The sequence below is a fragment of the Amia ocellicauda genome, chromosome 8 (genome assembly GCF_036373705.1).
Source record: "Amia ocellicauda isolate fAmiCal2 chromosome 8, fAmiCal2.hap1, whole genome shotgun sequence".
NCBI lineage: Eukaryota > Metazoa > Chordata > Actinopteri > Amiiformes > Amiidae > Amia > Amia ocellicauda.
The window spans coordinates 39,299,430-39,312,453 of record NC_089857.1 but is presented as its reverse complement, the minus strand read 5'-3'; the positions used below and the strand labels follow the sequence as shown (position 1 = coordinate 39,312,453).

Sequence of the window (13,024 nt, the reverse complement as noted above, 5' to 3'; positions counted from 1 at the left end):
CCTCTGCAAATCTCTGTGAAGGATCTAGAAGACAGTAACTAACAGTACTGTGTTTTGAATGATTTGCATCTTTTTTTTAAATCTTACATGTAATTAACAAAAATTTAGGAACAGCCCTGTGTGTACACCAGAATGAGAAGTGAAATGGGAGGGAGGGAAGGAAGAGAAAAATTAATAAGCCAATTGCCTCACTACCCTCAATCTTTGTCAAATTATTCAAATGTGGATTTTTTTGTAGCTACAGTGATGCATTTTACTTTGCCATCTTTCTTGATCTTTAGCTACCACAGCCATATTTCTCCATTACAATATTGAATTTTTTGTATTGCACCTTCTAAAATCCTGTAGCAGTGGAGAAATAGTCATCTCCAGTATAGTTTTCAGATTTTAAGACCGCTCTGAAAACAGCTTACATTTCGAAAATACTGCCCATCCCCTGCCTCAGTGATTTTCAGATTGATCACACACATATAGGCAAGATAACAAGATACACATACAGTCTAATGTGCCAACACCATGAAACTCATTAAACACTTTTTTTTTTTTTTTAACACACTTCAAATTAATTTCTGACTGACAAGGTCTTGTAAGAGGACAATGATACAGGCCTGGGGCTTGGATCTGAATTCCTGCTCACTGTACATGACAATTTAAATCTGAGATTTAATCATCTGTGATTCTAGAACACAGGCAGACACAGTTACAACTTAATTACGTTTTTTTCTTGTAGGTCTTTAATAGGACTTGAATGCATCACACACACAAAAATCATGAAAAGAACACAGCTATCTGTCACTGCATTTCCAAGTCAAGGTCAAAGACAGGAAGGCTCCCTCCTGTTCAGAGACAATGTGCTGACGTTAGAGTCCCCCCCTCACCAGACATCTCCACTACATGCTGTATAAAACCATGCAGCCTCTACAATGCACTCTGCTGAAAAGGGACAGAAGTGCTGTGGCTCACAAACCCTTAAGTACAGCATTGCTTGGCGTCCACCTATAAACGAGGCATCCTTCCAGACACTCATTTAAATCTACAATCAGTCAAAGTGCCACTATGAAGTCAAGAATGCAATTCAAGGTTGCCGAAATCCACACCGAACAAAAATAAATCTGCTTGACCTGAGTAACAAACTAAACCCAAATCAAGCTTCTGAGCTGGGTAATATGTTCAGAGTAATACAGGATTTGTTTTGAACTGCAACTCCTGTTTGGATATCCATACATCCAAAATTTGGATTTGTGGCTTAGGCAAAAATACAATAACTGACCGTCCCCACACAAAAAAGATTTTTTCATTAAGAGATCCCATATATGCACAATAATCCTCATACATTTTATTTCAAGTCTTCAATAAAACCAGTTTGAGTCTTGACTAGGAGCTTAAAAAAAAATGCTTAATGATACACCACCTCTTAATTGAAACCAAAGGGCAAGCATTACGTTTATTACTTTCACCTGAGCAACCACTTACAAAGTTTAGAAATGCTTTCCTTAAGTGCATTGATAGCTCTGAAGGAACCCACCAGTGGAGCAGATTAAATGATATTTCCATTAAAGCTCCGTAGAGCACGCAGGCATTGCCAATGCTTTGGCTTTAAATTAGCTAGTCTTAAATTCAACAGATAAATTATTTAGTTTAAGTGCTAAATATATTTTCCTTCATTAAGTATAAGCACAAACTTTTGGGGATGACAATGTGATGGTCCAAAAATTTAAGATATTCAAAACCTCCATCTCAAAATATTTATTCTACATGTTGTAGAAAAAGCCTCTTAGAATATGCAAGTCTAATAAAAATCACAATATGTACAGTTGGCTGCTGCAGCAGAGAGCTCAGCTGATCATGTAGAACAATAATCACAAAAGAAGAAAAAACACCATTATTCCATTACAACCCTGATCCTGATCGACTGTTTATTTATTTTTTAAATAATTTCCTGGAACCGGAACCTTTGTTTACTTGTAGAGTCATAACTTTTTGATATATTAAGTCAAACCTTTAATTCAGATACTTAATACTTGACTGGATGCTAAAGCACCACCCGACAACCAACTGGGGCCTATTGGAAATAGGGAAACAGACATAATTCAAATAAATCAAACTTAACAGACCGAGAAAAAACAAAAACATAAAACAGATGTTGATTTTGGTTATACCACTCAGCCTGCACCATTCTGTGGGAAGGAATGCATGAAAACTAATTAAATTAAGATTAAAGAAGGTTTAAGCATTCTCTGAATGATTACAATCGAGAGAACGAAATCGCAAAAGTAATTTTTACTATTTTACTACACTAACAAATTAATCAGCCTGGTACACGAAAAGGCAAATTCCAAACAAAAGAAAGTAGTAGTTTTCCAGTATTTGAGTTACAATTACAAATCAAGCATATTTTAATGTTTAAATTTAGCATAGTTCAATCTAAGTTTGAAGTACTAGTTTGAAATGTGCAACCCCTTAAAATAATTTTATTTGAGAATGATATCGGTTGAGCTTAGGATAGACCTCTACATTGTCACCACATTAAAATGAATACCATTGAAAATACAGAAAGAGGAGGGGGAAAAAAAAAAGGTGGGGGAAATGTATATAAACCACAAGTAAATTAGCACCTACACTGTGTTCATGATACAAAAGATGTGAACACGTATAACTCTTACAATAAGGAGATTTATTATTAAACATGGCACCTCTGGCATGTAACCAAACACGTGACATAGGCTGCTGCTACACATTGCCTTCACCATCTGTCAACATGAGCGTCCCGTGTGTCCCTGAAGGGGCACCTGAGCAATTCAATGAGATGCCATCTCCGGGGTCTTTCAGCACCAGGGACACAGAGGCATTTAGCAGCAGTGGGAGCATAGAAACAGCCCTATTGTCAGCAGTCCTCTTATCAGTCGACACCGCGCAGCGCGTGGAAGGGCCAGCCGGAGCTGGGCGAGAGGGTATTTCTGAAGAGGTATTGTTAGTCGGGCGCGTGTGGGCCGATGCTTTAATAATGCACCACTTTTTCAACAAAGCAGCAGTGAGAACAACAGAGAGCGGTGGGAGTGAATGACATTCCCTTGGCGACTACCGGCAGGCCCCTGGTGAATGGCCCATTCCCCTGGCTGAGCAGCAAAGGACTCGGCGAACTGGGGGCGAGCCATGGTCTTGCGAGACGGGCTGCTGGAGCTCTTAAATAGCAGGGATAGGAATGGAGGCCAATGAAAAAACACACATCAGGTGGTCAGTTCCCACACAGACTGCACTGGCACAGCTGGAGGAGTACATGCACCTCGTGGTGATTGAAACTGGTGTTAGAAGAGGGGTTATTCTCAGGTCATCCCTCCTGATGTGTCTGTAGTTTGTTCAGCTGGAACAGCCATTCCTCCTCCAAATGCTCCTCAAATCATTTCCAGCACACAAGAACAACAAAGTTGATATCACAACAAAACCAATAGTTTGATTCAAGTTGAAATGGCAGTAAAAACACAAATACAAGGAGGTAAACCTATTAAAAGCAATTAGCGGACACCACTGCGAGTGGGATTCGGCCCTATTACAGGAAGTAATGGGCCAGAGTTCAAAGCTAGTTCAATACAGTCTGCTTTCAATCAATGAAATGTTGTGTAGCACATTGATTTCTCAACAATGCATCTTAAAAGGACTACAGTAGAGTCATTATGGCCATTCTATCCATTAGACTATGTCATCTCAAATTAAACTTTGGAAAACAAATTGCCAATTTGCACATATGGCACTTGGTGGCAAATGACTGCATGAAACAAGCAACACTAAATTAAAAACAGAATCTAGCACATCAGAAATGATTCATCCACCCAAAATGCAGGAAAATACTGTTCTCAATTACCAACCAACTAACCAACTTGTGTACTTGATCCATTTCTAGGACTTTGCCAATATTAAGACACTCGGCTGCATTTGGACAGGTTTGACTGAATGGTTATAGGTTTATGTCAACATATCCCATGCATTAGTGGAACCTGCACCATGGAGAGCATTTCAGCAATTGAATCCGTGTATGGGCAGAAAGGTTCCTGGGCCCCTGAGGGTTCAAAGCTCTTAAACTAGCTCATGAATTAATGGAGAGCTGCACTATTTGATCTGAAAAGACTTTAATTGTAGAAGTTTGGATGGCTTTTATGTCATCGGGATAAACAGTGTGCAAGGCAGTTCCTACAAAATATAAGCCTGTTTGGGTGTGAAGACAGATCTCTCTTTTAGTAACTTCCACTTAGAAGAAATGCGGACATTTTCAGTGTGCTTAAATCCAGACATGAAGCGTGCAACGCAAAACCTTACTTACCACACAAGGAAGCTCAGAGCAAACTAGGGTTTCAATCCGCAGAAAGCAGTGTGTGAGGATAGGGTTAGGTTTCCTGCCATAGCATTACAACTATACTAACAGATCATGTGCTGATCACCATACATGGCTGACATTGTTCTTGCTCAATTTACAGTATTTGTAGTAGGCCAAATGTTCCAGGTTTAAATGTCAAATACCCAGTTAACAATGGTAAAGCAATAATACTTAAATTAATTTCCTGATACAGGAAGACAATTTTAAAAGAACAGGTTGAAACTTTACTGCTGATACATGTAACCCATGTGACAGTACTAATTATATTAAAAAGAACCCATCCAAATACCACCCAAGATTCTAAAAACCACAACTTCCTTCTTCCTTTTAAAACATTTACTTTGAAATTGAATATTTTAAGCATTAATTACTTTGGTTAACCATATTTTGCAGTGATAAAATGTCAAGAACAATTTGTGCCTCCTGCAACAGTCCTCCTCTCCCTGCTCTGTCCCTTATAATGCCGTAAAACAAGATTCCCCACATCTCCCTGGAACCTTTTGAGCCAATGACCGTATTTGAAGAAAACAGGTGCAAGCAGTGTGAACTCTGTTGATAAGGATGCCTCAATGCCCCCGAGCAGCACACTGCATTACTGTGCTTAATGCAGTGCGCCGGTTGGCAATGGCGGCTTTCTATATTTATCTTTTTAATTTCTTGATCAGTAGGTTGACTCACTCTCTATAAAAGAGAAGAATCACTTCAGCTTCTCCACCCCCCACTTCATCCCAATGTTAATTTGTCTGGTTTCTTTAGCAACAGCAGTCGTATCAGTAATGAAGCTGGCACAGGAGATGCCGCTGATGGGAGTGGCTGGCACCGAGGAGGATGTGTACCAGGGAAAAAACCTGCACTGGCGCAGAGACGCAGAAAGGTTAACTTAACTAGGCCATGAACAAGGAGCTGCCTGGAGGAAAGGATTTTTTAAGCGTTTAAACTTCATTGGTCTCTTTTCACAGAGAAGCACAGCATCTTAGGAGATTTGGATCACAGGCTGTAGCAGAGCAACTCTTACTGAAACACAAACAGCTTGGTTGCTTAATGACTATCATATTTTCTGCTCACTTGCTCTCCAAACAGGCAACTTACATCGAGTTTTAAATTCCCTTGGGAAGGTGGAGAAAAAAAAAAAAAAAAAGAGGGCAACTTCAAGAACAGGCAAAATGAGTTAGGTCCATTTTAAAGCAATGCAGAATAAAGTTGCTATCATTTAAAGGAAACACAGAATTGTCCAACCAGGAGACCAAGATGACATGGAATACATTTTCTACTCAAGTAGTAAACCTGTCAGAGCATTTGGCTTCCTGAAACAGAAGAATATGGTTCACATCTTTACCTTTATATTATTGTATTAAAGCACCAATTCAATCCCCTCCTCCCCGTTACTGATAGGAATCACTTAAGTCAAATTACACAATGAAGGAAATGACAAAGCAGATCGAAAGTAGGTATTAGCAAGCAATTTTCATAAATCAGAGTCCAAAGGGCGCTAATGCACTATACAGTAGGTCCATAGCATCAATTCAATGTGGCTTTTGCTTATTGGAAAGCCAAGGAAAAAATAAGATCTAATGCAAAACATTTAATATAGGCCTATATGGTGTCTACACAAGAGGCATCAGTGTAATTCCTTGCTTTTCTCACCCATGAGAGAACTGAAATATATTTTACATTTTTGAATCCCAGTCAGCTCAAGGGGAGGCAGAAAAATGCACGATTTGAGTTCAACCAAAAAGCTACAGAGATCTGAGAGAACATTTTCCAAGAGTTGGGAGTCAAAGGTTCCCTTGACAGTAGTGGTAACACGTAGCAACATAAGTTAGGGCAAATCTTTAGAAAGACAAACCCAAAAAGAGCACAGGCTAGTGGAAAGTGGAGTGGGAGAATCTGAAACACAAATGAGGAATCTCAAAATCAGAGCATGAGGTACGTTCAAGAACCTTTCAGGCTGCATTAAAATGCATAGTGTTAACTAATACATATCCACCAGATGGGGCCAAATGCACTGCACAATTTCACACCTCAAATCACTGTACCAATGTACCTCAAAGGGTACATGACAAACCTTGCTATCATGCTATCAGCAGTGGCAGGATAAATTCGATGTTTAGTTCCCCTGGACAACAAGACGAATAAGTGCAAGAGGAGCACAGACAGATGTACAATACAAATAAGGGATATTCTTTATATTCAATGCAGTGCATAGAAACCTGCAGAAAGTGATGGTGTTCAGGCAGATATTCCCCAAAGGAAGGTTAAAAATGGGGGGTGGGTGGGGGGAAAAGGAGCAGTGAAAATGAAATTCAACTCATACACGCTTTAACAAACTGGTTTTTAAATACCCATCTGTTGACCTTCTGTAGGCAAAACTGCCACTAAGCCTTCTTTTGCATAATAAACCAGCATACAATCACTTGTGCCATGAATTTCAAAGACTATTAAAATAGGTGCAATACCTAGGGGAAATGCAAGCAAATGAAAAACATTTCCTATGAAAGGGACTTCGTCTCACAGTTGGAGTCTACCGCCTGCCAGTTTGATGCTCCGCAGAAGCCACTGTGATTACAATAATCAGTTTCTTGGCATGAGTGTGTGGAACAGCCGTCAGAAGAACAAGGTTGAAACCAATTTTAAAATGTACCCGTTCCTTCGGGTCACATGACTAATCGTGATCATAACGTTTTTGGTTTTTCTTGTTACTTTTAATGCTTTCAAGACTTGCAAGTTCAAAAGGACAGTTTTATAACATTCCCCCTGGAAAGAAGAGGAATTCAAGCTGTGGATCACGAATTTTCAGCAAATGCTGTTTGGCAGCATGTGTTTGGGCTGGCACATGCCTGGCACTTCATCCAAGGGGTGGATTTCTTCAAGTTTACCATTGATCACCAGACTAACAGCGTTCCAGTCTTTGAACTGCACCCCTGCAGGACAGCAGTGCTCGTGCGATCTGTCCACCACCTCTACTCACATCTGTACTGAGACACTATCTTGCACTGAAATCACATAGCTCAAAAGCTTATAAAAACAGATTGCTTTTAAACATTTTATTGCTCTTTTTCCTTGGTGGTTATGAACAGTTTTACGTATTTCTCCAGGCTGTTAAGAGGTCTTTTACTACCACAGAAATAATCTACTCATATGAAATGCCAATGTATCCATGTTGCCACACACCATCAGAACTAAGATATCCAATTAAGTTCCAAACAAAACAATTTGATAACTTCCTTACTGAATCAGTATTTCTACTATTAAGACACAAAGGCATAGTTCACAGTAGGGGTGGGCGATATTCCCCAAAAAATCACGATCTTATAACACAATCACGATCCACGATCTGAATCACGATCTTCCCAATTTTTAGATATACTTAGAGAATATCCAGAATAGAACAAGCCTATGGATTTATCCATTTGTACAATTTAAAACACATTAATTAAAGAATCAGTTGTCAAAATTGTCATTAAATGGCCTGAGTTTAACTTTAACTATTTTAAATATTAAAGTTGCGATCAGCAGTCAAGATAAACATTAAATAACACAAGATCTTAAAGTACTCAGAAATTGCAGTAATAAAATAAACACAAAAGGTGTGCACTTTTCAAATTCTGAAAAATAAACATTCCGTTACTACTTCAAGTGGCAGCAGCCAATAGATAATATGATATAAATGATATAAGTAGAATGTGACCGCCTCTGTCACCTCTTTCCATCATTTGCTGCTTTTGTCGTATGTTTTTGACTGCTCTAATGTGTCGGTCAGTGATAACGGTTTGTTTCGGGACCTCGTAAGATACAGATGAGTGGGGTTGTACCGATGGTTGTATCTAGTAGGCAGTCGTTGTTATAGTTTTAACAATATTATGAGGACATAAAAGATCCCAATCTCTACGATTCGCTTGAAAAGTAACTTGTGGACGTCTTCAAGATCGGTCACAATATAAAATCGTCAGATCGCCTACCCCTAGTTCGCAGGGACTTGTCGAAAATGCAAACCACAGATTCAACACAATGCCATGTATAATGCTCTTTAATTGCATTTTGTTTCAGACATTAATTCAAAAATTTATCTGACCTCAGCCTTGAGCTTTTAAAAAGTCCAACAAATTTGCCCATCACAGATGTGATGTTCAGTATGTGTGGTGGCTTTCAATTAGGTGGGTGCTGTCAATCTGTCACACAGTCAGCAGTTGGTAGAAAATCTTAATATAACCTAGGCCTTTGTTTTTATAAACACACAGTATAAACCGAGTCTTGCACCACTGTTCACCATTGTAATCTGCTTACATTTCACAGTGGAGAAACATTCACTTTTTATCCGCCTCACAATAATTAAAACTCCATCAATACAAATGTTAAAGGTCATATACAGAGGCTGTTTACATAAAATCACTGAAAACAATATCAATAAATTGTAAACAAGATGTAGCAAATCTACAAATCTCAGATTGGAGGGATTTAATTGCACTACTGGAGGACTCTCAGCAGTGCAGATTGATATATATATATATATATATATATATATATCAATTTTTTTTTTAAAACAGGAAGCCAACAGGTGTAGATTCTACTGCACCTCATACTTGTAGCTCTAACTTGTAAATCATTGATTTGGGACCTGAAGGATCATCAAACTAGATTATAATACAGTATAGTGCACTGGGAAAATATTATATTCTCAACTACTTTACTTCAATGAAAATAATGCTAATACACTCTTTTAAAAAAAAAAAAACACAAACCAAAGAGCATGACAATCCCAAATGAGAACCCTTTGAAAAAGGAAATTAAATATCTAGAGCAAAATATCCAGTCAAAGAGCACATTATTGCCCAGGTACTACATCCATCAACCAGCTGCAGAGGTCTGCAGTGCTGAGAGAGAATGCATTGTAGGGTATCCTACACATTGCCTGTGGATCTGGTGTCAACTTTCAAAATGCATCAGCTTGAAGTGCCATATGCTTCGACAGAAAGGTGCTACAAACAAATGCGTGTGCACAGGGGGGCACAGGGTAAAACAGACCAAACAAACAAAAACACACAGTTAAAATATGTAGGCCTACTCTTCAAGTGAATGCTCAACCACACTTTACATGCTTGCATAGGTTTGCAATACACAATCAATAGAATCGGCATTTTAAAAAATCCTTTGTTTTGAGATTCACATACTCAGAAGATGACTAGCTATAGCAGCACAATAGCAGACAGTTGCATTGCATACATCTGCTGTAACACTGACATATAAAAATAACCAAACAAGGTAATTCCCCTATCTCCCAGTAAGGGAAAACAATCACTCCCTGGGTAAAAACATCCTCATGCTGTACTGCAAGAAAGCTACCTAAGCTGCACAGCAGCTTAAACCAAGTGTACACAACAAACATTGGAACAAACCCTGCATTTTGGCATCAACTTCTGCTACTTAAAATGCTCACAAATGACCCATCAAGGTTTAACTGGAAGAATTTAAGCTATACATATCAAAATACCAAACTAAACCAGAAAAAAAAATCTTTGAGAATTCAGTATCCTCCAATACAGAGAAATCTGACAACTAATCATGCAAAACAGAAATGACCTCTGGAACATGCAAGAGCTCCAGTGTATAGAATGAATTTGAAATAATTAACCTACAGGAAGCACTAAACATGACATGAATTGCTATAATGCATTGTAATTGCAAATATATTCCAAGAACTGGAACATGATTACATTTGTTGGTTCTCAGTCTTTCAATCATACATTTCGGTGGCAGAAAAACAGACAGTTTGTCACAATACAGCTGAATTCCACACAGGCCTTAGAAACCATTCACAAGCATACTGAAAAGTAGAAGGAAATGCATGTAGTTGCCTGCAGTTAATGAGAGCTAGTATGGAGTACACCATTTCACTCTGTGCAAAGCGCTTTGAGACGACATGGACATTTGCACAGTAAGAAATCTTGACATTCATCATTAATACAAATTAATAAATATAATGGCAAATTGTTGTCCTGAAGCAAATGTATAAAATTAACTGGAAATGTTCATTCAAATACAAATTTGCATCATTCCTTCGAACTAATGTTTTGTGGTCATTTGTGAAGTTCAATAAATTGTTCCTTAAGCTATACTTGTGCTCAATGTTTATTGAACACCGATTCCAGAATTTAGATTCCAGTTGAGTTGTTCAAACATTTGTTACTAGTTACTACATGTAGTCTAACATTTGACTACTTCTGATACAACCAAATAATACACGGGTGCGTTCATGTTGTGCAGAATGTGCGCAGATCTGACCAGCAAAGCAATTCATTTTCATAATCGTATAACAACCGTCTGAATAGTGACCGCATCCAACGGTCTATTTAGACACACCGTATGCAGTTATACAGAACAAAACAATAGGCTACTATATTTGTGAATATTATAAATCAGCATTGCGCTGCAGAATGGTGATTGTTTTACCTATATAAAAATATACAATAACACCATAGTCTCCTAAATACCCATCTCGGAGTATTTTACTGCTACTGCCATATCTTTAAACTGGGAAATGATTGCACTTGTACAGACTCATCCAGACTATCGGCCCGTGTCTCCTCTCCGGATCCACGGGTTTCTGTAGCGTCTCATTCCCATGGCTACAGCGCTCTTGCTGGCAAATCTCTGTTTTGTGTGAATGGGTCCTTGCCGGCAATTTTCCGGCATTCAAACCCAGTGTGAATGGGGGGGCAACGGGACAAAAGCAGGCAAATGTGTGAATGGGGCTATACTCAAATTTTATTTTTTTCTCCCGGACTGCCTTTCCTTTGAATTGACAAACCTGAGAGCTCCTACTCAATGAGCTTCACTAGTAGTTTCCTCAAAATTAATGCTTTAAACTTTCCATTTAAATCTGGAAAGAAAAATAAATTAAGCTGACCATTTGACTATGATGTGTAAAACATAACTAGCTTGTATACCAGCTGAAATGGTTAACAATAGCTTGCTTCCGAAACTATTCTAAGACGAGATGTAAATTATTCATGTGAGAAAAGAAAAGGTTTGGATACTTGTATGCGTGCTTCACTGAACATTTACACAACATGAAATAGGTTCTGTATGAATGTAAAATACTGTACTTTAAAAAACCTTTGCAAAACCAACCGGCCTGTATAGGAATGGCATCAGAAAGGGAATGGGAGGTTTTAGTTTGCTCTTTTTTAACTAATGTCCAATTAGCAAAAGTTTGCTTAAACCATAACCATTTACTAACCAGGTTGTAAAAAGACATGAGTGTTGCATCTTCTGCTGTAGGGAGGTGTTCTAATGGGATACACAGAAACTGTAAGTTGAAAACTGCACATTCATCAACAACATAGGTCACAGCAAGGTCACAGCAGAACAAGAGAATCCTTTCGCCCTGACATCAACAGAATGGCCAATGGGTGTGAATCTCTATGGTGATCTCAGTACGCATGTCTACTCTCCTGATCCAAAGCGGAGTGGCTTGCTGTACACGGGCTGGTAAAAATTAGGTTTTATAGCAGAAAAACTAAAGTTAAGTCTAAAGCGTTTAAAGGTTGCATGCAAGTCCACAGAAAACCCCTAATAACCATAAACAAGTAACCATAAACCCCAATTTTTGTTAGCCTTGTCCAACTGGAACAATATTCTGTACATGCACTAAAATTTGTCAATGCCCAAAATTGTACATGTTGCCAAAGAACAGACAGTGCTTTCCGATCTATGAATAAAAAAAGACTCATTAGCACAACTAGTAATATTTATAGTAACTGGAATGTGCTTTTCTAAAGTAGCTCTTATAATTATAAAACTGGTGTGTGCGTTCTGAAATACCATTTTAATTGCAAGACTATATCGGGGCCCAACAGGAAGAATAAATAGTCTCAGTTTCTGCCGTGCCATCATTAAAATATTCTATTCACAGCCTCCCAATGAACGCATAATTTTCTGCTTTTCTCTAAGCATTTCACCATCAGTCCTCGCATTGTTCACTGCATTGTGGCATCTCGGACCAATTTACATTCAAGATGTCATCCTGACACTTTTGAGGCTGTATCATTTACATTGCAGTGCCAGATTTGTCTACAAAGAGTATCGCATCTCAGACGTACACCAGTGGATGTACCAACAACCAGAAGCACCAGAAAAAAGTAGTTGCATTAATCTGCTAAAATGAAATGCCCCAGACGAAAAAAAAAAAAACTTCAGGTCTCAAGGCTTGGTTTTGTAAATATGTTTTGTTGCTAGTCTATTTAAATTGGTCTTGGGATGTGCCACAGCTTGGAGACTGACAATATCTAAAAGAGAACAGACACTGTAGAAGAACTGGTGCTAAAGATTGCAATTCCCATCAGCCGGCATTGAAAGCTTATATAAAACAGTGATTTTATTTACATTTATCTAGAGATTTGTTATGCCAAAATAATGGCAAATGTAATGTATTTTGAATGTTGTATATTCACAAAATGTGACTTTTGAAATACGTATCCGTTGCTTGCGTTTCTTTTTTTTTTTTTTTTTTTTTTAACACCATAACACTGTTTTTGTGAAAGTTGTTTCTGCAAAGAGCCCCAAGATGGTTGCTTATTTAAGAGGCGACACAGCGGCAGAAATTACGGTTACAAATTCCCAGTGGCAGACAGAGAAAGGAAAGAACCCAGAATCTTC

The 13,024-nt window shown here is 38.4% G+C and overlaps 1 protein-coding gene across 2 annotated transcripts in view; it reads right to left on the bottom strand.

Annotated features, from left to right (window-relative positions):
• Positions 1 to 13,024, bottom strand: part of slc12a2 (solute carrier family 12 member 2) — a 74,402-nt gene that overhangs the window by 41,592 nt on the left and 19,786 nt on the right. The gene's annotated exons all lie outside the window — the stretch shown is intronic.